The sequence below is a fragment of the Rhinolophus ferrumequinum genome (assembly GCF_004115265.2).
Source record: "Rhinolophus ferrumequinum isolate MPI-CBG mRhiFer1 chromosome 15 unlocalized genomic scaffold, mRhiFer1_v1.p scaffold_54_arrow_ctg1_1, whole genome shotgun sequence".
In the NCBI taxonomy this organism is placed as follows: domain Eukaryota; kingdom Metazoa; phylum Chordata; class Mammalia; order Chiroptera; family Rhinolophidae; genus Rhinolophus; species Rhinolophus ferrumequinum.
The window spans coordinates 18,893,158-18,919,093 of NW_022680357.1; the positions used below are offsets into that span (position 1 = coordinate 18,893,158).

Genomic DNA, 25,936 nt, shown 5'->3' on the forward strand with positions numbered 1-25,936 from the left:
CCAGTCACATGGGCTCTGGGGACCATGGTGAGGTTTGGGCTTTTATGGAGCGAGAGGGAGGCCTCAGGTTTGGCAGAACAGCGGGGTGACCTGACCCCTAGCCTGCTCCCGGCACTCGTGCCTGTGCACGCTGAGGCCCCTGCGTTTTCCCTTGTTCAGTCCTGCTACCTCCTTCTCCCTCCTCACACGTCAGTGTAAGTTTCTGTGTGTGTCCCCCGAGATGAGACAGCCGCTCCTGGAGGCTGGTCTCCTAAGTATACGCCCAGTTCTTACCCGTGTCAGCACTTGGCACAGACGGCCAGAGTGCACCGTGTGTGCCCAGGGAAAGGAAGAACGGCTTTGTAAAAAACAGACTTCAAAATAAGTTCTTTTTAGAGCGCGGAGCCGAAAACAAGAAATACATAACCGTAAAACATAAGCACAACTTACTTCCTCTCCACACACTCCCTTTAAGTATTTTCCACCAGCCGATGAGATTCAGATCAGTAGTCATCCCACTGTATCATTTTGTATTTGTCTTTTTAAGTTTAATGGTGGGACATAGCCTTTCCCTCCGTGTCTACGGATCTTGTGCGCTGCGTCTGTATGGAGCCGGCCGCTGTGGCTTGGGGGTGTGCCGTCCGTCACGCGCTTGACCGGCCCAGGGCTCGGTCAGCAGGAAGCCTTACTGGGTGTCCTTTTGCTAACACGGGTTTGACCATGGGCGTCTGCGCACGCCGCCTTGGACGCTGGTGCCGTTCCTCGGCCCACCTTCCCAGACGTGAGGTCACAGGGTCGCAGGTGCCCACACCTTTCTGTTACTAGTCACAGTTTTCCCTTCATTTCCCAGTGGCTGCTGCAGTCCCCAATATGTGGTGGTTCCCAGTTTTGATGCTCCAGGCCGGGCACGTGGAATGGCCTTGAGTCAGGGAATAGCGTCAAGGCCAAGGGCTAACGGTGCAGAGGTGACGTGCTGAGCCCGGCCACTCGGTCACCTACGCACCCACAGCCGTTCCCACGCGGGCCTCACCAGCCTCTGTTCTCCTTCGCAGAGTCACGGAGGAAACCAAGGCACGCAGCGGCTCCCGCTCGGCAGAAGCAGAGGCGACATCAGAGCCCGCTCCCGTCAGACTGTCCCTGATGCCACCCTGCAGCCCGTGAGTAACGCGTCGTCTCCACCCTCAGGGCGCTCCAGACTGCATGGGAGCCCCTGCACCTGTGACATGGTGACAGTGGGTTATACCAGATTCGCCAAAGGACCAGAGGCAGCACCCAAGGAGTAATAGTTAATCCTGTCATGGAGGCAGGACAGGTGACACTGGAGAACGGATTTCCCACATGCAGGGACGGTGACAGGCAGTTCAGAGGCCAGAGCACGGTGCAAAACCCCCGGGGGTGCGACCATGTGGCACACACGAAGTGCCCAGAGAGCTGCCTGCTGAGGAGGCTGGGCTGGGCCACAGCAGCCGGCACAGAGGCTGCGAGCGGCGTCGGGCTCGTCACTGGGAGCCCGCCACTGTCCACCTGTGGGCAGGGTTTCGTTTCATGCCGTATAGTTTGTTTTTAAATATGATTTGCGTCTAGTCTGTAACAATCTGTTACATTCCCTTTAGTTTGCACTTGTCACCACACGCGTGTGTGGCTTCATTGTTTGCACGTGTGTCCTGTAGTTTCCTCACCTGGCTGGTGCCTGTGTGGTGTTGATTGGGTCCTGCTGTCCGTACGTTCAGATGACGGCGTGAGGGCAGCCGTCCTGTGTTTACGGGATTCTAACGGTGCGCCCGCCTGGCCTGTGCTTTTCTTCAGTCTCTGTGGGTGGGGCTGCAGTAGGTGTCGGGCGGGCTCGTTCGGGCTGAGGCTGTAAGTACTCGGTGAGCATTCCATCCTGTGAGCACAGACACTAAATGTTGTAGCACACACAGCTCACACGATACTCAGAACGGCCCCAGTCCCCATTTCCACATGCCACCCAGAGGGCTGCAAACCCCTGTGTTTATGGAAGAGAAGCCTGGATTTTTGTACCCAAACCTGCAAGGGGCTTTGAAGCTGAGAGGGTCTGCATGTGTGGTGTGTGTGCAGGCGGGACAGCACGCCTCCAGCTTTCTGGAAGACTCTAACAATTCTACAAGAGCCTCAGCTTTTCATGATTCAAGAGCCAGCGATCAGTCGGCTGCCAGGCCCTACCATTTCCCATCTGGAAAACAGTGTTTCAGAGCCCAGAATGCAAGTGGATGGATTAGTTTAACTTGCTAAACGCAAGTTCATGAGGCTGTGCATTCAAATTTTATAATATGGAAAATTGTTTCTTAAGTTACTGGAATAGCAACTTCAATAGGACTAATTCTCCTAGTTCCAAACAATCAGAGGTCACCATGGCAACATACATCAGCAGTGCACAATGAGTGAGACTTGGGGGGCGCTGTTGGCCCGAGTCTCCCCCCCCACCCCCATGCCTAGGGCACTTGTGAAGCAGCAGCGTCCAGGCTCTGGGCCTGGGTCATTGCTTGTGCCCAAGAGGGCGCAGTCGGGCTGGGAGGCAGGGTTTCCTCTGGCTCCCGTCCTCGTCCCCAGGGGACTAACCAGTGCTGTTTGGAGAAAATGCCTGCTGTGTCCCAGAATCCCAGGGCATGCTGTGGGGATGGAGCGGCATTGGCAGGGCGTCCAGACTTTTACTGGGTGCCCAGTGCCGCTCCTTTGAGGTGGGGCGCAGGCTGAGAACTCACTTGGAGGGGTTTTCAGTGTGGATCGGCCAGCGGGCTGAGGAGAAGACCAAGGGACGCCAGTCCCCTCCCCGCTGGGTGTTTCCTGGATTGAGCTGAGATGGGGGAGGGTTCCTGCGGACACAGGTTCTGTTTTCACGAAGGGCCGGCTGCATGCCAGAGCTGCTGTCTGGGTCAGAATGCAGGTCCCGCACTTTCCAACCTGGGAAAGTTTACTTCTGACCCCTGTTCTAACCACCTGTGAAATAGCTGTGTGGCTGTGAGTGTGTGTGTGTGTGTGTGGCCAAGTGTCTTCAAGTTTGAGAAGCTGGAAACCCAGATTTTGTTTCTGGGACTCAATTTGTTCACCCGACATGGGTTTGTTGACTTGTGTCATAGCCTCAAGTGACGTCCGTGGCCGGTTTGCACAGTGAAGGGGCCGAGAAGGTAGAGGAAGCAGACACTGAGGACATGTCCTTGCTCGAGCGTGAGGGGAGGGCAGACTTTCTAGGGGCCACACAGCCTTTCTCTCTATTCAGAGGCCGCGGGAAGCTCTGTCCTGCCCCAGGGTCAGTGAGAGAGGATAATGACCCCCAGCTGCTGTAACAGACACCCCGACAGCCCCATGGCCTGACCCATGAGTTCATTTCCAGCTCACACGCGTCTCAGCCCAGTGCAGGTCAGTGGAGGTGGGGCTCCTTCGGGGCTTTGGGTCCTGCCAGGCTCGGGTGTCTTCACCACATGGTTCCAAGGGGCTGCGCTGGCAGGTGACTCGGGGAGGGGCCAGACCCGGAGAGAGTGGACGTCGTTTCCAGCCGTGCGACTGGCCAGACTCAGGGACGTAGCCACCGGGCACTGTCCGGCCACGTGCGTGCACGGGGACGAGGGGGCTCAGCCTTGGTCAACACGAGCACTTCCTGCACTGACTCTGCTCTGCCAGCCACGCGGCCCTCGGCAGTCAGCTGCCCCCACACACACACACCTCCCCTGGCGCCCCTGTCTACAGCAGGCCATGGCCACCACGGCCCATCTGCTCACAGTGCTTAGCACCTGAGGGCGCCTGGGTCCTGGGGGGCAGGTGTGGGCTGAGAAGGGGGACCAGCGGTTCCCTGCGTAAATCAACATGCTGATCCTAGAAGATGGGTTGCTGCGCAGTTGAAAACAGCTGATTCTGTTAGAGTGGGTTTTAACAGCTCCACACTGAAGTGTGTCTCTAAACCATGGGAAATACAAGTTGAGAGAAAAAGTCGAATCCACGGCTAACAAGAGCACAGGTAAGCCGCCCAAGAAGCTAATTCACTTGCCCTGTTGTTGCTGAAAGTTTGAACTTCTTGGCGGTCCTGGAAGTGTGACAAAATCGACTGTCATTGTCCCACGTCTGCTCCCCGGCCGGCCTTAGCACAGACCAGCACCTAAGTCGGGGAGCTCACATGCTCAAGCTGTGACCCGGAACGGCCCCCACGCCACCCCAGAGGTCCGTGTGCGTGTGTGTCTGTGGTTACAGTGTTACGTATGCACAGATAGACACAGTCTGTGTCGCTCAGGCAATGATGTTTAATGCTGTGAAGTGCTCTGTGACATGTTGTGTCCTAGCCCAGTCTAGCCTGGTCTGTCCTATCCTCTCCTATTTCATTTTATTCTTCTTATTGCAACTTGCAACCTACTGAAATGATTTCGTCACCTGCTGCTGGGTTGAAACGCACAGGTTGAAAATCAGGGACTGGACGTGGAGGGGAGGGGCCCACACGCGGTGCTTTACAAGTTTCTGTGCAGTAACACGCGCGGTGAATGCATGGCTTGCATTCAGTCCAGTCATGTCGTGTGCTCTGCGATTACATGTAATTATGTGCGCCAGGCCCACCTCTCACGGGGGGCGTGGAGGGAGGTGTGGGGACCCTAACAGCCAGGAGCCATTGGCGTGCAGATAGAAGCCATAGGTCCTCCCGTGAAAAGCATGCTGAGGAGGCACCAGAAAAGGGTATAAAATTCAGAGGGCTTGTCCCTGCGTGGGGTTCGGGGACCTCCAGATGAGAGCAGGCAGGGGTGGGCGAGGCAGGATGAGGTCAGGGTGACAAGGGCCCCCTGGGGCTGGACGGTGCATGAGTCCAGGCTTCTCTGGCCCGGAGCCTGTGCTGCCGTTGTTTTTGTTTGTTTCCTCTGTGTTACCTGAGGTTCCTGTTGCCACGAGGCAAACACCGCCTCCCAGGGCCGTTGTGAGCCGTGATGGTGTGTCTGAGCTGGGGGGAAGTTTCTAGCAGCTCCCGCCAGCCATAAATATGGAGGCTGCTTTCTTTTTTTGCTGAAACCTTTTTTTTCTTTTTCGTCCTTTAGGGGCATCACTTTTCATATTTTTACTTCCAACTGTCTAGGTGGTATTTCAACCTTTTTTATATTTTTCTAAGTCGTGTATTTAATGTGGACTTTCTAGGGCACAATCCCCTAGAAATTGGCTAGTATGGAAAAAAAAACAGATCTTAACCTTCTGCTTCAGGAATGTAGGGGCACGAGGACTGGAGGTCTGAGCATGTGGACCTGGATGTATGGAGAGAAGGCCGCTGCATCTGCTGAGCCCCCCGATTTTAGACGAGGGTATGTGGGCGCCCGACTAATGGGCCGCAGCTTGCATGACTGTGATTCCAGTCTTTCGTGCTTTTTCTTCAATAGCAATTACTTTGAATGCTTAAATATCCAATTTCCTGAGATTTGTATTGTTCAATTCTCTTGTAGTGTGGGCCTTCGTTCCCCCAGGCAGAGCCGCTGAAGAAGCACTGAGGTGTGGGTTCTGGCCACCGGAGGCTCAGGTTCAATGCAGGGATGCTTTATGGCTCTGAATGTCTGGAATATTCCATGACAAATGCCACTAGAGATTAGAGACTCAGATCTTTCCCCCAGCACTCAGACAGAATTGGAAAAAGAAAAAATTAAAGACAGGTTTAATTAACCTGCCAAGAAGGAAAAAAATCGGAATGTCTTGTGTGAGGTGGAGAGCAAATGTAATGATCAAAGAGATTGGAGGGGGGGTGGTTTCAGAGGAAACATTTCACATTCCGCCGAACAGTATCACCGAATCTCCATCGCCGCAGAAACGCTGATCCAATTATTCTGGTTTTGGGGCCCCTGCGGGAGAAAGGACTCCGGTGGGCTGTAGTGGCTGGCCCGGAGCTGTCCCGCGACATGTCTCCCCACGCCCCCGTGGGGGTCCAGGCGGGGGTTGGGCAGCATGGCAGCGCAGGGGAGGCGAAAGGCAGACGGGATTGGAAGAACACCCAGGTGAAAGGGCAGTGTGAGCGTGGGGCGTGTGCCGTGTGTGGGTGCAGTGAGTGCAGGTGACCACGGGACTGGTGTGTCACCGACACAGGGACTGCGCTGCTCCCCCGCCCTGGATCCAGATGGGGCCACACGGCAGTGAGGTCCCCACCGGTCAGGCTGGTGACGCAGGGCCTCCCTCCACACCCTCTGTGCTTGCTCATCTCCTGGGCCGTGGGGATGGAGCAGGACTGGCATGGACAGGGGGACACAGCATGTGCGGGGGGCCGAGCGGCCTCCTGAATGGCTGCGTGTAGAACCCGCCCTGGGACGCGCCCCTCAGAGTCGCCCCACACCGGGCTGAGAGGGCTGCACCTTCTGTGCCCGCCTCCCTCAGTCGCTAGCTGTCCCTGCCCCAGAAGGGCACCACCTGAGGTGAGGTCAGCAAAACGTGGAAAGAGCTGGTAGATGAAACCTGCCTGCCGACCGCCCTTCCCACAGCTGGGCACCAAGCTCCTGCTTGGAAAGCGTCCGTGCAGCCATCTCAGTGTCCACCCACGTGGCCACTGCCGGGGAACAAACTCAGAGAATGGACACTGGTGGATGAGTGCAGTGTGGGACAGGAATTCATTTGCTGAACACCTGCTGGGCTCGGCCGTGGGGGAGGATACAGGGCGCCTCACCGTTTTTGAGAAAGACAGAAATAAGCAAGTATAGAAATAAACAAGGAGATTTCAGGAATGGAAAACACTACGGAGATACCCCAGTAGAACAGGGAGTGACTGGGAGTCATGTTAGCTGGGGTGTTCAGGGAGGGCTTCCCTGAGGAGGTGGTGTTTGCATTGAGAGCAGAATAAGGGATGAGGAACAGCATTCCAGCCAGAGGGAACAGCACGCGCAGAGGATAGGAACAGAGAGAAGCCATCGTGACTTGAGGTTTTTAGGCAGAAAGGAAATGTAAACCAAATAGTCAGATTGTGTAGTATTTAGTACAGAGTTCAGGACTCTTTCTAAATGTGATTGAAGCCATCATAACTATTAAAACAAGGGAGTGACAACTATTTTAATCAAAATTCTAATAAACTTGCTATGTTTTCATGGTGAAATTATTTCTGGAACTGTGTTTTCAAACCGGTTTAACTCTTGGATCAATTTTCTGTACAGTATAGTTAAACTGCTTCCAGTATTTTTCTATTTTTATTTTACTGAAATTATTTTTGTATGAATCAATTTCACAGCAAAGATTTAGCTCTTATTATAGTTCCAAACTCGGGGACAAGAATGACACAGGAACTTAGTCATGGCCAGGCCAGTCCTTTATCCACAAGCAGGGGATTTATCTTCATGCAGAACCCAGCACCCCATAAAAAGAGTTCTTCATTCCCTACTATGCCCTGACCCATTTCTCCTTGAAATTCTTTATGCTGTTTTCCTAATCTGTTTGGTTTCTTCTCTGGTTTCACGTAAGTCAAGATTCTTTGTTTTTTAAAGGAATAAACTCAAAATAGCTTCCTGAAAGTTGCAGTGCATTAGTTTGTGCGTGGCTTCAGGTGTGGCTGGATCCAGGCGCTGGAATAGTTTTCTGCACCTTCAGTATCGCCCTGTGTCTCTGCGACAGGCTCTGTTGATCATCATCTTGATCAGTCACTCCGTGGCCTGAGTGGGGTGGCCCACAGCAGCCCCGGTGCCGTCTGTCCTGCCACCTCGCAGCTGCAGAGAGCAGAAAACCCATCCTGTTTCCATCCTTCCTGGCAAACATCCCGCACTGATTCTAGTTTGGGTCAGATGCTCACCCTTGAACCAATTATTTAGCCAAAGGGAGGGGAGTCTCTGATTGGCTAGTCCACCCCTCCTTGTATCAATTTAAAACAGAGAAGTTATTTCCCAATAAGAAAGTCAAGCTAGTAATAATGGAATAAAAGGGAACCAACGCCGGAGTGACCACCGTGGTTCCTGAACCCATGACACCTTTTCTGTTTGCAGCCCCATGTTGTGTCTTCAGCTCTGGCTCACCCGTGGCCTCTGGGTGGCCGTCTTCCTGGAGCTCCAGCTTCCTCTCCCCTGGCCCAGCATGGTCTTTGCCCTCTAACCCTAGCGGAGGACCTCGTCACTGGTTTCCCCGAGCCCCAGGAACAGGACCCGGATGGCAGAAACCTAGAGATGGAGCTGATTGCCCGAGTCCTGGTTGGAGGACAGCTTCTCTGCACCCCTGCACGTCAGGCTGTGGAGCCCATGCTTAATTCAAAGGCTAGAATCCATTAAAAGCCAAAGCAAGAAGCAGAAAAAGAAATCCCCTCATTAAATCTGTGTTCAGTGGGGTGTGCACATAATTCATCCCAACAGCATCAAATATGAATGCCCCAGAGTCGGGGAAGTGGAGCGGGGGCCAGTCTGAGCCCAGACAGGGAGATGCTGGCAGAGAAGCCTTCCTTGCAAAGACTGTTGGCGAGCCTGGCACTGCGGTTCTCCCCCACAGGTACCCAGGATGAGTACCTCTCATCTTGGTGGATGAGTACCCACCCACCAGCCTCTCTGTGGGTGCAGTGGCGACCCCTCTGAGCTGGTGGCCTGGCGCTGGGCCGCCGGAGCCTGATGGGTATGGAATGAAGGTTCCCTGGGCAGCCGAGTGCAGGGCAGCTCCTGTCCTGCCGCCCCAGCTCTGCTCGGGTGAAGGAGGCGTCGCTTCCAGTTGGCAGCGTCAGCCCCACGGCTCCAGAGGCAGCACTGAGCATCATGGGAAGGGCCTGGTGGTGCAGAGCTGAGGCTCTCATGAGCCCAGGGAAGCCTTCCCATCCGCCTCAGCCAAGCTGCACTTGCATCTGCTCCAAACAACCCACACCAGCCTGGTCTTCTGGTCTCTTTCCAGGGCGAGCGATTGCCTGTCACCACGGCGACCCCAGTGATGCCTGGTGACCCCTCCCCCATCCTCCTCACACCCCCTGCCCCCCTACCCCCCCCCCCCCGTCGTTACCCCTATTCGTCTGACGTTTATTGCGTCCTGAGCACTGTGCTGAATGCTGCGTGTGCGTATTTTCATTTATCCCTGAAGCATGCGAATTCTGCCATCGTCAGGGTGTGGGCACCAGCCCCCTGGAATGTGCTGTGCCCAGCTCTTCCAAAGGTGGCCTCATATCTCCGTCCGAGCCTCACGCTAAATCCCGTCTCTTCAGAGAAGGCTTCCCTGGTGGCGCCAGCCCTCGTGGGCACAGCCCTGTACCCCTCCCGTGCTGCAGCCGTCGACCTCGCTGCCCCGCTGACCGTGTTTAGTGCCTCACGCCGTCTCCCACAGGAGGAGTCCGCAGCTGGGGGGGAAGCAGGGCGTCACCGTCTGCCCTTTGCCGCATCTTCACTGCCCAGAGCTCTTTGAGCAAAGTCAGTTTGAGAACCAGCTTGTGGAATGACCCATATTATCATCCCCATTTTATTTATGGAAACTGAAGGCCAGGCCGTGTATGTAATGACTTACTTTTCCCAAGGTTGCAGGTTCCCACGTTAAGAAATGAGAAATCTGTTCCTTTTGGAGCCCCAACCACAGTGCTGTCAAACACCCCCCTCCCCCTTACTGACCTGACCCTACCTCGGATCAAGGTCAAGTTCAGCAAAAGCTATTGGACAGTAGTTTATTTGAGGTCAGCTACCTCAGACCAAAGTTACCTCCCCGTTTCCTTGTTCCCTCCCAGACCACGTCCCCACCTCATTCATGATTGTGTATTTGTTCAAAGTACTTTAGAGCACCTGGCCAGATAACCCTCCTGCGTGAATGTATCAGTCACAGCAGACCGCCTGACTGGGGAAGATGCGGGATGGCCAGTCTTCTGGTGGCCGACACAGACAAAAGATTTGCTTGTCATAGGAAGTACGGGCACTGGGTTTGAGTCCCTGCCGCCCCCACCCCCGTCCTCAGCAGTGGTTTGGTTCTCAGAGGTGTCGGGAAATGGGACTGAGTTTGGCTTATGCATCCTCATTCCAGAGAATCTCCTCCCTCCGCTGGACGCTGGACGCAGGAGCCCCGGTCTTCACACTGTTGTGAGGAATCTCACAGAATGCAGTCCAGTCCGCCCACAGGGGCTTGGTCCTCAGCACGACCTTGGAAATACGGTGTCCTGGCCAATGTCAGCCACTCGTGGCCGAGTCCTGCGGCCTCTGAGGTGCCAGTGCAGACTCAGCCCAGTGGAGATGGTCCACAGCAACGGCACCACTAAGTGGTGCAGGGAACGAGCAGGCTGTGCAAACTCCCTGGTTCACCATCCCCAGCAGCCACCCACCCCGCAGGCTTCCTAGGGAGAAGCAGGGAGGCTGGGAACCGCGTGACCTCGGGGTTCTTCTTGCACGTTATGACCCTTTGAGTCCTTCAAACCCATTGGCAACAAGCTGTGTGATCTCTGAGTGTCTCCTCTTTAAATCCTAGAAGAACGCCCTTGGGTCTGGCCCCGCCCATCTCTGCCTCCCAGCACTCCCCTCCTGCACCCCACAATCCGTCCACACCACAATGATCCCCAGGTCTTAAAGAAGTCGGGCTGGCTCTTATTTCCATGACTGTGCGTGCCAGTTGTGCACGGGACCCACACACCCTCCTTTCCCTGGAGCACTTCTGCCTCGTTTGGACCCCTCCAAAACTGGCGTCCCTCCAGAGTCTTCCCTGACTGTCCTCGGCCACCTGGGTGGCCCTGCCGTGCCCCTCAAGCCCCATCCGCCAGCCCAGTGTCTGGCCAGCTGCCCGGTTCTCCCTCTCCCTCGGGGCCGCCTCCCCCTAGAAGGATTGCTGGGTTTACCAAATAAATACTCAAGAGCACCCGGGGCACTTTGAAGTTCACATAAGCGACACGTATTTTTAGTACAAAATGGCCAATTACTAAAAAGATGGCTGTTTCCTGGAACTTGAAATTTTCCTGGGCATTCTGTACTTTGCCTGGCAACCCGACCTGAAACGCCGTCCACCTTCACTGCAGCTGGGTGTCTTGCGGCCGGAGGTGGCACTTACGTGCCTTCAGACCAGTCTGAACGTCTTTGTAACAACTCTCAAAGCCCGGTTCTGCCTGAATCGGCCATCGCACCACAGTGGACGACAAAATCAGAGACCTGGAATCGCCACTGACTGACGTCTCTGCCGCCCCGCAGACAGAACGGCGGCTGGTCTCCAGACTCCAGCCCCTCGTGATTCCGAAGTGGATGCCCCAGGCCCGCTGGTTCCGGCTTCAAGCAGGACAACCCTCTCTTAGTGCCAGTCTCAGCTAACTGGCGCCACGGCTCAGCTGCCCTGAAGACACGTCCCAGACATGGAGCCGGCACTAGAGGCGCGGCTGAGCCACACTTCTGGGAGTGGCACCTGGGGACCTATGACCCCACCGCGGCCTCGGACTGGCCCGCGATTCTGCAGTTCTTATCTCTGCGGCCATGTCCTCCCTCGCGAGAGCGCAGCTGCCTCCTCCCGCCACCTTGCCTCGCTGGGGAAACCTTGACAGGTTTAATTAAATCGCAGCCGCAGGATGAGGGTTTCCATTGCAGAACCGTCCCTCACTGGAAGACAGATTGTTCTTCCCATTTCTCACCTTATCCCCAACGTGCTAAAGCTTCAGCGAACAATAGTTCTGGAATTCTCTGCCAGTGGATCCCACTACAGGTAACAGGCCGGGGAGAGGCACTAACCGGACATCAGCTAGGGGCGTGCCATTCGTCCCCCTGAAACGTCACAGGGCACAGTGAGTCAGAGACAGGCTTTCACAGGAGGAAACAGGCTCAGAGGGAGAGTCAGCGTTCTCGTTCACATCCGTCGTGTAGGAACGTGGACTCTTAGAAGTGCTGTAGGAGGAGCATATTTCCTCCACGCCACTGGTTTTGGACTCGGCTAGGTGACTTCCTTTGCCCCAGGAGGTACGCAGATGAGACGTAAAAAGAGGCCTGAAGCATGCGTGTGTGCTCTGGCCTGGCTCGGGGGCCCTGTGACATGTCATGCACACATTCTTGACCAGAAAGAGTCTCTCCTTGACCCCTAGAAGGATTGCTGGGTTAACCAAATCCTTCTCCTCTGCAGAGGAGAGTATGAAACGAGCCAGGGAAACAGCATGTGCAAAGGGCCGGGGGTGAGCGGGAGCGGGCACGCTGAGGAGGTGAGGCTCCTGGGACCAGAACAGGAGGAACTGGATGCTGGCTCCACAAGGGCAAGCACCCACTGTGCTCAGAGAGGAAACTGAGGCTCAGAGTCTACACGGCTGTCAGGGCCAGGTCCCAAGTAAACGGCAGGCTGGACGTCAGACCCAGGGGTAACGCTCTTGTTCACCGCCTCCTGGACCTGCTCTGGTGTCCCCAGGGTCAGGAGTCGCACCAGCGTCCCCAGCGGGCACAGGCCAGGGAAGGCCCCAGCTGCCTGCACCTTGTTCCTCCCGCCCTGGGCAGGTATTTGGGTGGGAGACTGAGGTGCCGTGGGGAGCCTGTGCTTGACAGACCCTTTGGAAGCCTTTTACCTCCCTCTTGGAAAGTGCAATATTGAAAATCAATGGAGAGAAAGTGTCTGAGAGGAAAACTAAATCAGATATCCCGATACGGAGAAGTTAATCATCCAAAATTAACCTTATAACGTCTAGTATCAAACTGATCTATGAAGGAAATCGATGGGAGCAAATGAAGCCCCGAAGCCTCTGGCCCCGGCCTGGCTGCCACTGTGACTGCACAGCGGTGAGCCACTGGCTCTCGCGGGGCGGTTTCCACAGACGTTTCTCCCTGCTTTTACTTAACGGCCGTCCTTGGAAGCTTAAATAAAATGCACTCAGCTGAAATTCACCGAGGAGACACGCTGTTCCCGCTGAGGGAGGGAATCCAGCCTGGTGTGTTGCCAAGGAAAGCAAGATACCATCGAGACACAGCAGGAGAGCCTTCGGGGCCAGGACGGTGCGTGAGAGACCAAGCGGCCGAGCGGAGGGGTCTCTAGGCGCATTCAGAAAGGGGGGGGACGCTGGGCCGTGAGCCTCGTGGCTTGGCAGGATGAGGGCAGATGCCAGCAGTGGCTGGGAGGGGCTAGACGCCACACCCCCAACCGCTCCGGCGCCTTTTTAGTCTGTGACGTGGGAGTGATCGTTCTAGATAAAGGTGCCGTGTGGGGTGGTTCCTCGTCTGTCCTCCTCACGAGGTGGAAGTCGCATGAGAGCCGAGGCCTTGTCTGTCGCGTTCACCCCTAAACTGCTGGCATCCAGAACAACAACTACACATGGCAGCCGTCCTGTGTGTGCAGGAGAAAGAGCGAACAAACAGCTAAGCAGAGCTCGGTAGCTGATTTCTAGTAAAAGCTCCCATGTAATCAATGGTGGGAGGGAACATTGATAATAGTCTTACTGACAGCACGCGTCGGTGTTCACTGCACCCACTCAGCTCGCTGCCTGGCCTGCCTTTTCTCCTGGGTCTTCATCATGATGCTTGAGGTCAAATCATCATCGTCCTTTGTAGATCAGAGCGTGGGGCTCTGAGGGCTCAGTGGGGGCCAAGTCTACAGAGCTGGGAGGGCCCGGGATTCGCATCCGTATGAAGAGCCGGGTTCTGAGGCTGTGTGCTGTACAAATGTGCTGCTGCTGCTGGTGACGGTGACAAACGTGGTGGTGACGGTGGTGACGGAGGTGCTGGTGATGGTGACACAGATGGAGGTGATGGAGATGGTGGTGACACAGATGGTGGTGACACAGATGGTGGTGACACAGATGGTGGTGACACAGATGGTGACGGAGATGGTGGTGAGGGAGATGGTGGGGACGGAGATGGTGGTGATGGTTATAATGGCATAAATTGTGGTTTGGATGCTGATGATGGTGGTGGTGACCATAATGTCACAGACAGAAGAGAAACGAGAGGCACGAACCCGCTCCTAGGGCTGGTCCTGTCAAAGTAATTGGCAAACGTGATGCACAGAGTCCAAACCCGAGTGTGATTTCTGGCCATAGTTGCCGTCTGTCAAGGAACAGACGCAGACAAGTCATGGCTGTAAACACTCAAGAGGGCACCAGGCTGTTCCAGTCAGTCACCCCGGCTGTTGTAGGGTCTCAGACGGCGGGGTGAGGGGTCAGGGCTCAGGAACCAGCTCCCTGAGGACAGAATGTGGCGCGACCTGGGCAGAGTGTCAGAGCCCCGGCCAACCCAGCTGCAGGTTCTGGCCTGGCCATGGACTCGGGATCTAAGTAGAGAAACCAAGGCAGCCATCCATGCGCAGGACTCAGTTCAGTGGGCAGAAGATTCTGGAATAGCCACACCTGAAGAGAACCGTGAATGTCCGTGGTCCCCCGTCCTCACCCCAATAAGAATGTATTAATCCCACAAGCGTTGATCACACACCTCCTATGTGTTAATGCTGGGGACGCAGCAAGGATGACACGGCCTGGCTCATGCCCTCAGGCCCATGGACCTCACATTCTAGTGGAGGCAGTGGGCAGCCAAGTAAACGAACAAGAATCAGGGAAGTGCTGGACGCGGTGCAGGTCACGGCGTCACCAGACGAGGCCGCGTGCCGTGGAGCAGGGGCGCGCAGGTGGGGTCGTAGGCAAACAAACGTGCGTGAGCAGCTGCAGCCTGGGCTCCAGGCTCCAGGCCCAGGAACCAACTGGTGGCCTGAGCTGTGCTCATGCTCCCTGAGGGGAGGTAGGGAACTGGGGCGCGGCAGCCCCTCCCGACCCCCGCCCTGTGCGGCACATGACACACATTCGCCGGCCTCCCAGGAGGTGGGCAGATCATCACCCGGATGATGCCACAGCAAGTATGTCCTTATGTCACAGGAAATAGAACTGCCCCGGCGAGTCCAGGGGACTTTCGTCCTCAGGCTGTTCGTCTGTGTCCTCAGAGAAGAGGAGGCGTGTAGAGCCTCACGTTCCAGGGGAAAGTCCCGTCAGAGGTGTGAATCCAAAGGAATTGTCTGCCTGTCTCTGCCACACACATGAGCAGAGAAGTCTGAAAGGTTCTGGAAACTCTGTCAAGGCCCCATGTTTGCAAAGCTCTTTCTCCTCGATGGTGTAAATACCCTGTGATTCACAGTAAAACCGTCATAGAGATTCTGTGGAAACCACGGCAACACCAGAAACTCCCACGTTGTGAGCTGTCAAGGTGCTGACCACACAGACCTGGGGTCAAAGCCCAGCTCCAGCACCTCTGACCCAGGATGAGTTTCTGGAACTTTCAGGGCCTTCCTGTGTCGTCTCCCACAATCGTTCATCAAACCCTGACTGATGGCAGCCCATTCTGCTGACTGGTTAAAGGCCAAAGGCTCCCGGGCTGCATGAGGGGTGTGAGGTGGGGCCTGGGGAGGACGGGGTGTTAAGCCTGCCCACCGCGCGGCCTGCAGTGGCTGCTCTCCCTCACGTGTTGCCGGGCGGCGGGAACACCAGGATGGCCGTGGGGCAGGTGGCTGAATGCACCCTCGCCGGGTCAGGCTCTCTGGTCTCGGGCAAGTCTTGTCACTTCCCTGGGCTTCGTTTCTTACCCTGTAAAACCAGGGTGCTGATCACAACAGTTCCTATCGCAGAGCGTTGTTTTGGGGGGAAAATAAATGAGTTACTCCACCCGTCAGCTGGGAGCTAACTCTGTCAGTCCGCGAGCTGGGGCTCTGCGTCCCCTGTCCTGTTTAATTTCATGTGACCACAGTAAGTGGACTTGTCACGTTGTATAGAGGGGGACGCTGAGGCCCAGGGGTGAGGTCCCGGGCTGCTTGGTAGTGGGAGTGACTTTGTTGAAAGTCTCAGACCAGGAGGTGTGCAAGTGGAGATTCGGGACCTGAGTGTCTGCCTCCAAAACCGCAGTCCCTCCCCCCACTCGCTCCTAAAAAAAGGAGGCTGAGTCTTCTATGATGTCTCGTGGTGATCGCTGCTTTCCTTTCTAGCATTCACTTCCTTTGAACAAAATCAATTTCCCAGACTATCGTTTGTAAAAATGTGCTTTGTTCCTTTTCTGTCCGTATTCTGTTTGCTGGCATCTCACGAGGTCCTCGTGAGACAAGTAGTACAGTGACATTTATTAGAGTAGCTGTAATAGCTGTACACGCCTCCAAGTGCTGTCAGTCCCTTCCCCTCCGCCCTGTGTGTCCTGCGCACCCGTCTCTGCAGTGTCTCACCCTGTCATCCCGTCTCGCTCGCCCTCATCTTCATCCTCCCTCCCTGCAGGTCTGCGGGGGCCCTGACAGTCTCCCTCCTTCAGGTGCCCTCCCCATTCCTCAGTCACACCAGCTTCCAGGTGCACTTTGCAGGTGCGGTGATGGCTCGTCCTTCCCCTTCTGACCACCCGCCTCTGCCTTGCCTCCTCTGACTGTTGGATCCCTTCAGCGTCCATCCTGCCTGGGGATCTGTTCCTTCCCCTTTTTCCAAGAACATCTCCTCCTCCCCCTCACGGTGATGAAACGCAAGCTGCCAAGCAGGTCCTGGGACGACTCGCCCTTGTGCGCTGCCTGAACAGGCCAGTCTCGTCTCTCCACCTACTTCATTTCTGGAAGCTCTAAATGCTCCGCTGAAGGTTTGCCTCCTCCAGGACGTCTCTCCTCGTCATCCCGCTGAGCAGTGGGTGCTCTGCCCCTCGTCCCTCCCGTGCCAGCCGGAAATGCTCTTAAGCAGCTGTCTCCTGCCTTCCGTCCCGTGTGTGTAGGCGTTCAGGGCCCTGCTTATCAGCGCTGGACTTGTCCTCGTGACCTCTGGCCAACGATCAGGCAGAGGGGTGATTGTGCCCTTGAGCTCCTGACCCACCGGGGGGGGGGACGCCTGCTGACCCTGCACAGCGGCGCCAGGGGATACACTGGGCAGACTGAGGCCAGCCCTCAGCCTGGAGCTACGCGCAGCCAACGGGCCACCTGCAGCGTGGATGCCCTACGAGCCCAGCCCTGAGCGGCCATGAGCAAGCCAGCGGGGCGTTCCGCTGCACTCTCTGGCGACAGATGACAGATCTTTGTTTTTCGCCTGCTTTCCGCTCTTTGAAACTGAACAACTGAAGGGCAGGGACTGTCCCTTACACAGAAACCTGCGTCGCTCAAGTCCACCCTACAATTTGCACATAAAAAATGCTTAGTGTGCGTTTGAAGAAAGAAAGGAGGAAAGGTAAGGAAAGGAGGGAGGAAAAGCAAGAGAGAGGAAAGGAGGAAGAAAGAAAAGAGGGATATTCTCAGCACAAAAGCCTTTGTTAAAACTACCTTTTATTGACACCTGAATTTAATGGTTAAGCCCCATGCTAAGGAAATGTCAGGAAGAAATGAGATGAAAAGTTATCAAAATGACCACTTGTCAACCCACATTTGTTTCAGAAGGAATGGAGATAGGATACCTCCCCGCCCTTGAGGCTGGCCAATCCCACGACTCCGAGCCGCGGCTGACAGAGGACACTGGACAGAGCTGTGGAGCCATACCGGCGACCGCCACGGAGGTGGCTCCTGCTGCCCTCGTCGCCCTGCCCTCCGCGGCTGTGACACTGCGCCACGTGCAGAAGGTCCGTGGACGTGGTGAGCAGGTTCATAATGGGCAGGAAGCGTGTGAGACGTCAGCGCTCCATTTGCTGACGATTTGGCACGAATCACCTCCCATTTGTGCACGTGATTTTTACTTTTTCCTTTCATCTGTCCTGACACCTCGGAGAGCACCGGGAGAAGTGCAGGTTTCCAGTGCAAATGTTTCTCTGTTCCCAGGGCCGTACTTCGTCCAGGCCAGGACGATGAGAAAGGACTGCCTCCATCCTTAGAGCTTCGCTGCCAGTGCCAAGAAGGCGCAGAGAGCTTCCCGTAATGGGCACTCGGATCGGGCACTGACACCCATTATCGCCCTAAGCCTCACGATGGGGAGTGTGGGGGGAGAGCCGTAAAGGCCACAATTGCACAGACGGGAAACGGGCTCCGAGGGTGAGTGGCTCCCCGTGGAGCCTGTAGTTGGCACCGGCAGCCTGAGATGCCCGCGCGGGGCCGTCCAGTCGAGTCTGCACACCAGCACCTCCCCCGCCTGCTGTCAGTCCTCCCAGGAGACCCTCCTGCCATCTGAGGTGACAGTCACAGCAGAGGAGGCAGAGGCTGGGCAGACGTGTGCAGAAGCTGCGAGCATTCACCCTCCTGCAAAACTCAGCCTGTCAGAAAGCCTCTCCTGGCCAGGGATGGCTGGTCTCCAGGGAGACGGTTGTGCTGTGATGCCAGAGGCGGCCTCACCTCCACGGTGCCCGAGCCGGGCCCAGCAGCCAGCGTGACCCTCAGGTGACAGGCCAGGTGTGCACCCTCAGCTCCATTGTGTGGCCGTAGCGAGTGGCTCGGTCCTTCTCAGCCTCACTGCTTCCTCCTGGGAAGAGTGGAAACGAGAGGCTTTGCTCTGCGTCTGTGAAGGAACAGGGAAGAGCATCAGTGCCCAACGGCAGCAGGGGCTGACTCATGACACACGACACGGGGACTCTTCATGGTGACACATCGTGGCCAGTAAGCGGTGCTCTGGGGAAATGCCCATCTGTTTGGTGTTGAACTACGTTTCAGACACTGTGCTTTACAAACTCTGTTACTCGTTTATTTTCCCCGAAATCTGTGAGGTTTTTATCAAGTCCATTTTATAGATGAAATAAAGTAACTTGCCCAGAGTCATAGCTAATATGTGGAAGTCCGGAACTCACTTTTCACCACAACATAATTACGTAGGAGTACAGTTTCATGTTAAACCGAACTGTGGTTATCAGTTAGTTACCTGTGACTTTGTAACCAACCACCCCAAAATGTAGCGGCTTAAAGACCCACCGTTTTTATTGCAATTTCTAGCATTTTTGCCATTCTGCAAGGCAGGCCGGGCCCCGCTAGGGACTTGTCCGTGGCCTGCGGTGGTCTCTCCTGGGTGCACTTGGGCAGGGCGGGGCGGGCAGGCTGGACAGGCGGGGCCTCTGTGTCCACGTGGCGCCCAGCAGCATCCGGGTACTTTGAGCTCCCAGAAGCCACCGCGGAAGCTGCCCAGACGCCTCAGGCCTGGAACTGACACAGACTCGTTTGGCCACGTTCTGTTGGTCAAAGCAAGTCACAGGACTGGCCCAGATGCACGGGGAGAAGACTGCACAAGGGCGGCAGTGTGTCCCAGCCCCACGCGGGGAGGGCCCCAGGCATGGGGAAGCGTGTTTCCAGGAGTCCCGAGTGAGTGTCGTTTTTAGTGTTAACAGCGTTGGTTTGAGCACAGGGAGGGAGTGTAAGCGGGCATTCTCCTCTTACAGGCTCTACCTGTGTTTCCCAAATTGCCTAGAGTGAATATGTTATAGTTTCATCTAAGTAAAAATAATCAGGCTCCCCACACAGTGAAAACACTTTTCTAAGAAGAGCTGGTGGTCTGCATGGGGGTCCTCTGAGCTGGAACTCAGGGCAGGGTCCAGGCGGGTTGGGGGCCAGAGCTGAGTCAGGTGGACGGCAGCAAAGATACCAGAGGGCAGGCCAGGGTCTGTCGCCAGAGCAGGACTCAGACCATTCATACGACGCCAGCCAGGGTCCAGACAGGCGTTTAGGACCTAAACCGCATTTGGGATGAAGTGAGATCCCTGGTAGATGGGAAACCTGAGGAACTGAGTTCTGGGCGCCCAGGAGGGCGCGTGTCTGAACCCCGGTGTACGAGTGCACACGGGCGGGCGGGCGGTCACAGCAGGACAGCGGCAGTCCCTGGGGAGGCGTGGCCGTCGGGAGCGGGTCCTGTGGGCAGTCCCAGCCCGGGGAGCTGTTTGCTCACTTAACATCAGTCCTCACCTCCTCCTTTTCAAGTGAGCGCCCTTCTTACTTGGGGTAACTATGTGCTCAGTGAAAATACTCTTTTCCAAGCCTCCCTGTGCAGCTACACTTGTCCAATGGGCTATTAGCAGAAATCATGGAGTGGGGCTTCTGGGAAGTCCCTCTAAAGGGGGTTATTGAGGAGGAATTGGTGTTTTCCCCTTGCTCTTTCTTCTCTGGGGATGTGCTGTGAAGGCCGGAGCTGCAGCAGCCAACGCATGACTTTGAGGGCGGTGAGATGGAAAAGGGAAGGTCCCTGACGGCTCTGGGAACCGTCACGTCAGCCCTGGACACGTATGTCTGGATTGCTTTGACGTGGAAGAACACACCTCTGCCCCTTGTTTGTTTAAAGCACTGTGAGTGAGCAGCTGGGCTCTGGTGACGCGGGACGTTTGGCAGACGCAGCGCAATTTGCAGTTTGGAGGCCACTCGGTCCCCAGGCTTTGTATCTGTGGCCCTGGGTCCTGCATCCAGCGGCCATCACAAGGTGCAGTGGACAAGAGTCGTTGATTTACTCAACACACTGACCAGAGGCTCTGCTCCAGCCACGTGCTGGGCAGTGAGGACTCACACGTGACACGGACGGACAGTGGTGAATGTGGCCTGGGGGTGGGGGGCTCCTTTCCAAGTGCCTTCGGGCCGGAAGCGAGGCTACTGACTAGCCCTGGCTCAGGGCAGGAGAGCGGTGGCAGGAGAGTCCGTGAGCTATCCTGAAGGACCATCCTGGAGAAAGACGGCGACAAGGCCGTGTGGCCGTCACCAGCCACGTGAGGGAATTTAATAGGCTCGGGAACATTCACACAGAAGCCTCATTTCTGAGCTTTGAAACATTTGATGTTGGACATTTGACCCTGTGCCACATCCCCAACCAGCTCCACAGAGGCCCACGTCCCAGGGCAGTCATGCAATTGTACTAATTAGGCAACGGGAGTGGCCGCCAATGTCTGTCCTCATTTGCAAATTCAGTGTCTTTAATTTGCCATAAATAAATAAAAACCCCACCCTCTCTAAAATTATGCCCAGGTTGGTGAGAGAGACACCTCCACTACTGTTGAGGAAGCTGGCGAAGGGCGGCCAGGGGCTCGGTACCTGACATGTGACACGGTGACCCCGTGTCCTAGCCAGGAAAACCGGGGCTCTCGGCGGGGACACGGCTGCTACGGGACGAGGTCCGGGTTTCCATCACGGCACTTAGAGCAGGTCCTCAGCCAGGTCCCTTGGGACACTGGGCAAAGTCTAGACGGCTTTGGTCACAGCTGAGGATGGAGGAGTCCTGGCTGCTAGAGCTGGGGGCAGAGGTGCTGCTGAGCCCCCAGGGGAGGACAGCCCCACTGCACAGTTGTTTGGCCCAAAATGTCAATTGTGCCGAACCAAGACTTAAAACCCTGAGAGAGTCAGAAAGAGCAGATCTTACATGGCCTGACATCACTGTGAGATTTGGGGAAAGTGACTTAGCTTCTCTGAACCTCACTTTTCATCGTCTTTAAAACAGAAGGTGTCCGCTCGCTTCGGCAGCACATATACTAAAACAGAAGGTGTGAAGACCGGGGAAGATAACGTGTCTCTCCCTCCCTCTCCAGGCTTTGTCTTCCCATCTGACTCTGGAACCGCTGGAGGTTGATTGAAAGACCAGGGAGCATCCAAGTTGAATCGCTTGGTTCAGCAAACCACAGCGCCCACCAGCACGAGCCTCCGCGTCAGGAGTAAAACCTGCAGCTGTCATGTCGGACCTTCGCAGATGGAACCGGTTGGGCTCAAGTCTGTCACAGGTACCTGTCCGTGTGCCTCTCCTGTCCCGGGATGGTACCTCTCCCTTGGAGAGCATCGTCCCCCAGTCAGAGCGATATTTGGGCATCAGTGACCCCACTCCTACATCCAGGACCAGTCACGTGACACGGGCCTGCCAGCCAGCATGTTCTAGCCCCAGCCATTTCAGTTGGTTCAGAAATGTGCATGTGACCCCCTTTAACCAGTGGGGACAGACAGGATTTCTTCTCTGGGAACAAATGAAAAAGCAAGCTCCTTCCTGCTTTAGTGTTTGTTGTGAAAACGCACGCCCCCTGCAGTGGCCTCCGGTCCTGCCTCCTCACCAGTGCTAGTGTCCTCTGTGTCAGCCACTCTGGTGGGTGTGACGGTCGGTGTGACGGTCGGTGTTGTAACTATCCCTTCTGCCTCAAACTCAGACGGTGAACCAGGAGCCTTGGGGACGGGATTTAGAGAAGAAAAAGCAGAGAAAATGCTTTTGGAGACTGTCAGATCCGAATAACTTTTTCACCCAAACATCCAAGCAGATAGAAGATTCCAGAACTGAGGAGAGGGGACAAAGATGAGAGACTGGGCTGGGGGTGTGATTGGCAGAGTGACGGCCACCAGGTGTCCATGTCCTAATCCCTTCCTGGTAAAGGGACTGCGGCAGTAACTGAGTTCAAGATCCTGAGATGGGAAATGGACCTGGATTATCTGGGTGGTTGTAGTGTCGTCACAAGGGTCCGTGGAAGGCGGGGAGGGCCGGGGTCAGAGAGGAGACTCCCCGATGGAAGCGCAGTCAGGGTCACGTGTCCATGGGCCTGACGTGGGGCAAGGGGCCGTGAGACTCGAAAGAAGGCGGCTCTGGAAGTGAGACGAGGCCACGGAGCTCCCCCTCCCACCGTCTGCCGAGGGCACGCCCCCCAGTGACCCCGACTGCGGCCGTGAGGAGTGTCATCACCTCCAGCACGACAGCAGCAACGGCCACTAATTCAGGGGATGTAAGAAGAGCTCGGGAAGGAAAGCACGACCTGGGGTCCCATGGAGAGAACGTGCCCCCACCTCCCCTCAGCGGGGGCAGAGCCCGGCCCAGCGTCCAGTGTCCAGTGGGTGGGCCTCAGGAGGGCGCTGGTGAGGGCAGCGTGCAGTGGCCACTGCCCGTCTGTCAGGCTTGGTGTCCAGTTGCTCCGTTATTCAGTGAATGGCCAGCTTCGCTCTGTGTGGACAGTCAGCTGCCCCCAGTGAGGGACAAGGAGATGGGGGTGGCCGGGCACCTGAGGGGCAGGTCAGTGAGGACCCGCCCTCCCCCCCACGGTGTGCAGCCTGCAAAGGCAGCCTCATCGGTTCCCTTTGCCGGGACAGACGGGAGCCACCAGCCTACTGCACGTCAGAGGCTTGGGGACCCAGCGGAGGTACGAGGACGATGGGCGGGCAGGTGCTCCGCTGGCCTCGTCCAGCACTGCATTTCCAAGAGAGACGATCCTACGGAACCTTCTCAACAAGAAAGAGTGAGAGAGGCGGCCAGCCTGTTCCTCGAGTGAGTGCCCTGTCACCGCATGGCTGTCCAGGGCTGGGACCCGGCGCGAGGAGCGGGGTGGGTGCCGCTGCCGTCTGGCCACCTGACGAGTGTGTGCGTGCGTGTGTGTGTATGTGTGTGTGAGCAGCGCAGCACGGGGCCCAGATGACATGTGAGCTCACGCACTTTCTGTAGGAACTAGGAGCAGTGTGACACGGCCGGACGCGACCCTGCAGCGGCGCCTTCCCACCTAGCCGCGTTTAGGAGGCCCAGTGTTTAATAGGCATCTCACCTCGATTTGATTTCATGGACAAGTGGTTCTGTCACAAAGCAGAAGAAATAAAGACGCGTGTGTCCCCTTCTGCCCAGCCTGCTCCTTTCCCAGCGAGAGGAGGTCCCTCCAGTGTGGGAGGCCGGCCTGGGCGCCGTGTCCCATCCCTGAGGACGCTGGCGTGCCAGTCACATTGTCCAGGGCCTGCTGCTCTCAGTGAACGGTGGGTGAGCCTGTGGGCAGGTCACAGCCACCTCTGCACGAGCAGAGGAACCAGCCACTGGCCGACGGTTCTTCTGGACAACGTGGGGACGTGGGGTCCATAGGAGGTGCGCTCAGGGACAGAGGAGGCCGGCCGCACGTTCTGTTCCAGGAAGGAGGGGCCAGTCCTCGCACAGCAGAGCCGCAGCTCGAAGGACCCCCTGACAACTCAGAAGGGACGGCTGTTGCCGCAAGTCACAGTGACGATGAGAACCCACGACACACACACAGGTCTCTGTGCAGCCGAGGCCCCGCTTCATCCTGCCTGACGTGCCGCCCACCCGCCCACCCGCCCGCACTGGACGGCGAGGTCCGGCCAAGGCCTGTCCCAGCCGTGTGGCTCCCAAGTCCAAGGTTTGGGCTGTTGTTCTGCCTCCCCCTCTCCACACCTGAGTGACGGCGGCGGTTTCCCATTTTAAAGATGAGAAAACGGGGCTCAGGATGTTCATGGGTCCGCACAGGTGGGGCCCAGCGAGGGGCTCCTGGGCGGCCCCGCCCTCTGCATGTGGTGGCCCAGACGGGTCTCGGTCACCCACGCGTGGGGCTGTGCAGTGTGAAAATGGAGCCGCCCGGGAAGCAGAGCCCGAGGAGTTTGTCCTCAGCAGTGCCTGCCACCAGCTCTGCAGCCATTGGTAGCTCTGCTACCAGTCCTCTGCTGAATTCAGGCCGGGCTAGCAGCTGCCTGTGCTGTGTGCCACCTGCAGTGACAGACGTGGGTGCTGGCCAGTGGGGCTGGCAGCCATCACCAGCTCCCAGGCTTCTGCCTCCAGCAGAATTTAGCCCACCGGGCAGGCTGGCGGGGGCCAAAGGGCGGGAAGAGAGAAGCAGAGGCTGCTGCGCTGACCCCTGACCCCACGTCACTGAGGGGGGCTGGGGACAGCCCCTTTCTCTGTCCCTTCATCCCCACTGTGCCCTGGGGTGCAGACCTATGCTGGTGGCGCCCTTCACACGGTGTAAACTGTTCCTTTATTAAACGGCAGCGTGTTCCCCAATTGAACGTTCCGTCAGCTTCCAGCTGAGACCCGACTGCTCCAGACAGTGTCCTGTCACAACCAATAATCCCAGTTATTTTGGGAAATGAAATATTCCAATTGCCCTCTTTATGGCCGGCATCGTGTTACGTCCTTCCACTTCTCAGGGGCCCCCCCGCGCGTCACACAGGACCCCGTAACGAGGCTCGGTGACCGCTCTGGCCCAGTGGTGTTTAAACCTGCCAACACTTGTTAACCTGTGTCCTCTGTGCACAGGCGACCTTCTGGACGCACACGCCTGTCTCCACGCCAGCACCTTCCATGACAGCCCAGTCCTTCCCAAGACACTGCTCCACAGACACCTCCTCCTTGAAGCCCTCCTGTCTCTTCCCCGAATCAGAGCATGTCTTCCGCTCACAGTGAGTCACCTTGGTCCTCCAGCCAGAGAGTTTACTGAACCGTGAAGCAGTTTCCTGCTGAAGAGTCTTTCTCCGCACGAGAGTGGGGGCCAGTCGGGTGCACTGGGCCCTCTCTCCTTCCCGACGCTCAGCCCAGGGCCTGGCAGGCAGGCGGGCAGTAGACTTCATGCTAAATTACGGCACAGTGTGTGCAAGGGGCTGGCAGGGGCTGGAAGCAACTGAGTTGTAGGGAGGAGAGGCGAGCCCACATCAGCGTCTCCGCTGAATTTCATCCTCTGAGTGCCGGGTCTACATCCAGGAGTTACTCCAACAGACGGGCCAGCTGCGCTGTGGACACCGTTCTCATGTGCCAGCCCCCACCTGTGGGTCACACCCCCGAGAGTCTCAATCCTGGCCCAGCCACACTGACCCCACCTGCCCTTTGAGCCAGCAGGACAGGCCCTTGGAAGGAAGATGCCCTGTGTCCATCCTTGTCCTTCAGCTGCGGAGGCCACGGCTTCCTCCCACTACCCAGCACCAAGACCTGGACTGACCGACACTCGGTTCCCGCCGAGCAGAGGCCGGGAGGCCGCTGATCGATATTTCCCACAACAGGCCTCTTCCTGGTGATGAATGCGCTCGTTGAGAGGAGCCAGATTAACCTTTCAGCAGGGGTGGCAGGCAGCAACCAGGAAAAAGATGGCTCAATTCTTTGGGGACACAGGATGGGCCTATTTCCTCGGCTCCCGCCACCATATGTCAGCTGCGAAGAACCATGAATGGGAAAAAGGCTCGTTCCCAAGGCGGCTCAGACATTTCCGCCGCCCAAGCAAACCAGGCCGCAGCTTCTCCGCCCCCGACTCCCGCGAGCAGCAGGTTATAGGTGCACACTCAGGGCCGCCTCGCGACACGTGGGGCCTGCGGGGTCGGGACCTGTGCCGAGGGAAGACACTGGCGTCTCCGAGGACACATCCAGCCCCGCAAACCCTCCCGACAACTGTGGGGGACAGGGCGTGTCCCCGCAGTGATGGGACCACCTGCATCACAGACCTCAGCCCTGCAGCCAGCGGCAGGGCCACCTGAGGAGGAACAGAGGGTGCTCCATGACCAAGGGGCCGAGCCAGGAGCCCAGGGGGATGGG

General features: G+C 56.8%; 1 long non-coding RNA gene across 1 annotated transcript; it reads left to right on the forward strand.

The window, feature by feature from the left end:
* The first annotated feature begins 1,019 nt into the window (after window positions 1-1,019).
* On the forward strand, window positions 1,020-25,156 carry LOC117019810 (uncharacterized). Its single transcript, XR_004422570.1, has 3 exons — window positions 1,020-1,136; window positions 21,213-21,401; window positions 24,674-25,156. It is a non-coding gene; the product is annotated as an uncharacterized LOC117019810 (long non-coding RNA).
* The last annotated feature ends 780 nt before the right edge of the window (window positions 25,157-25,936 follow it).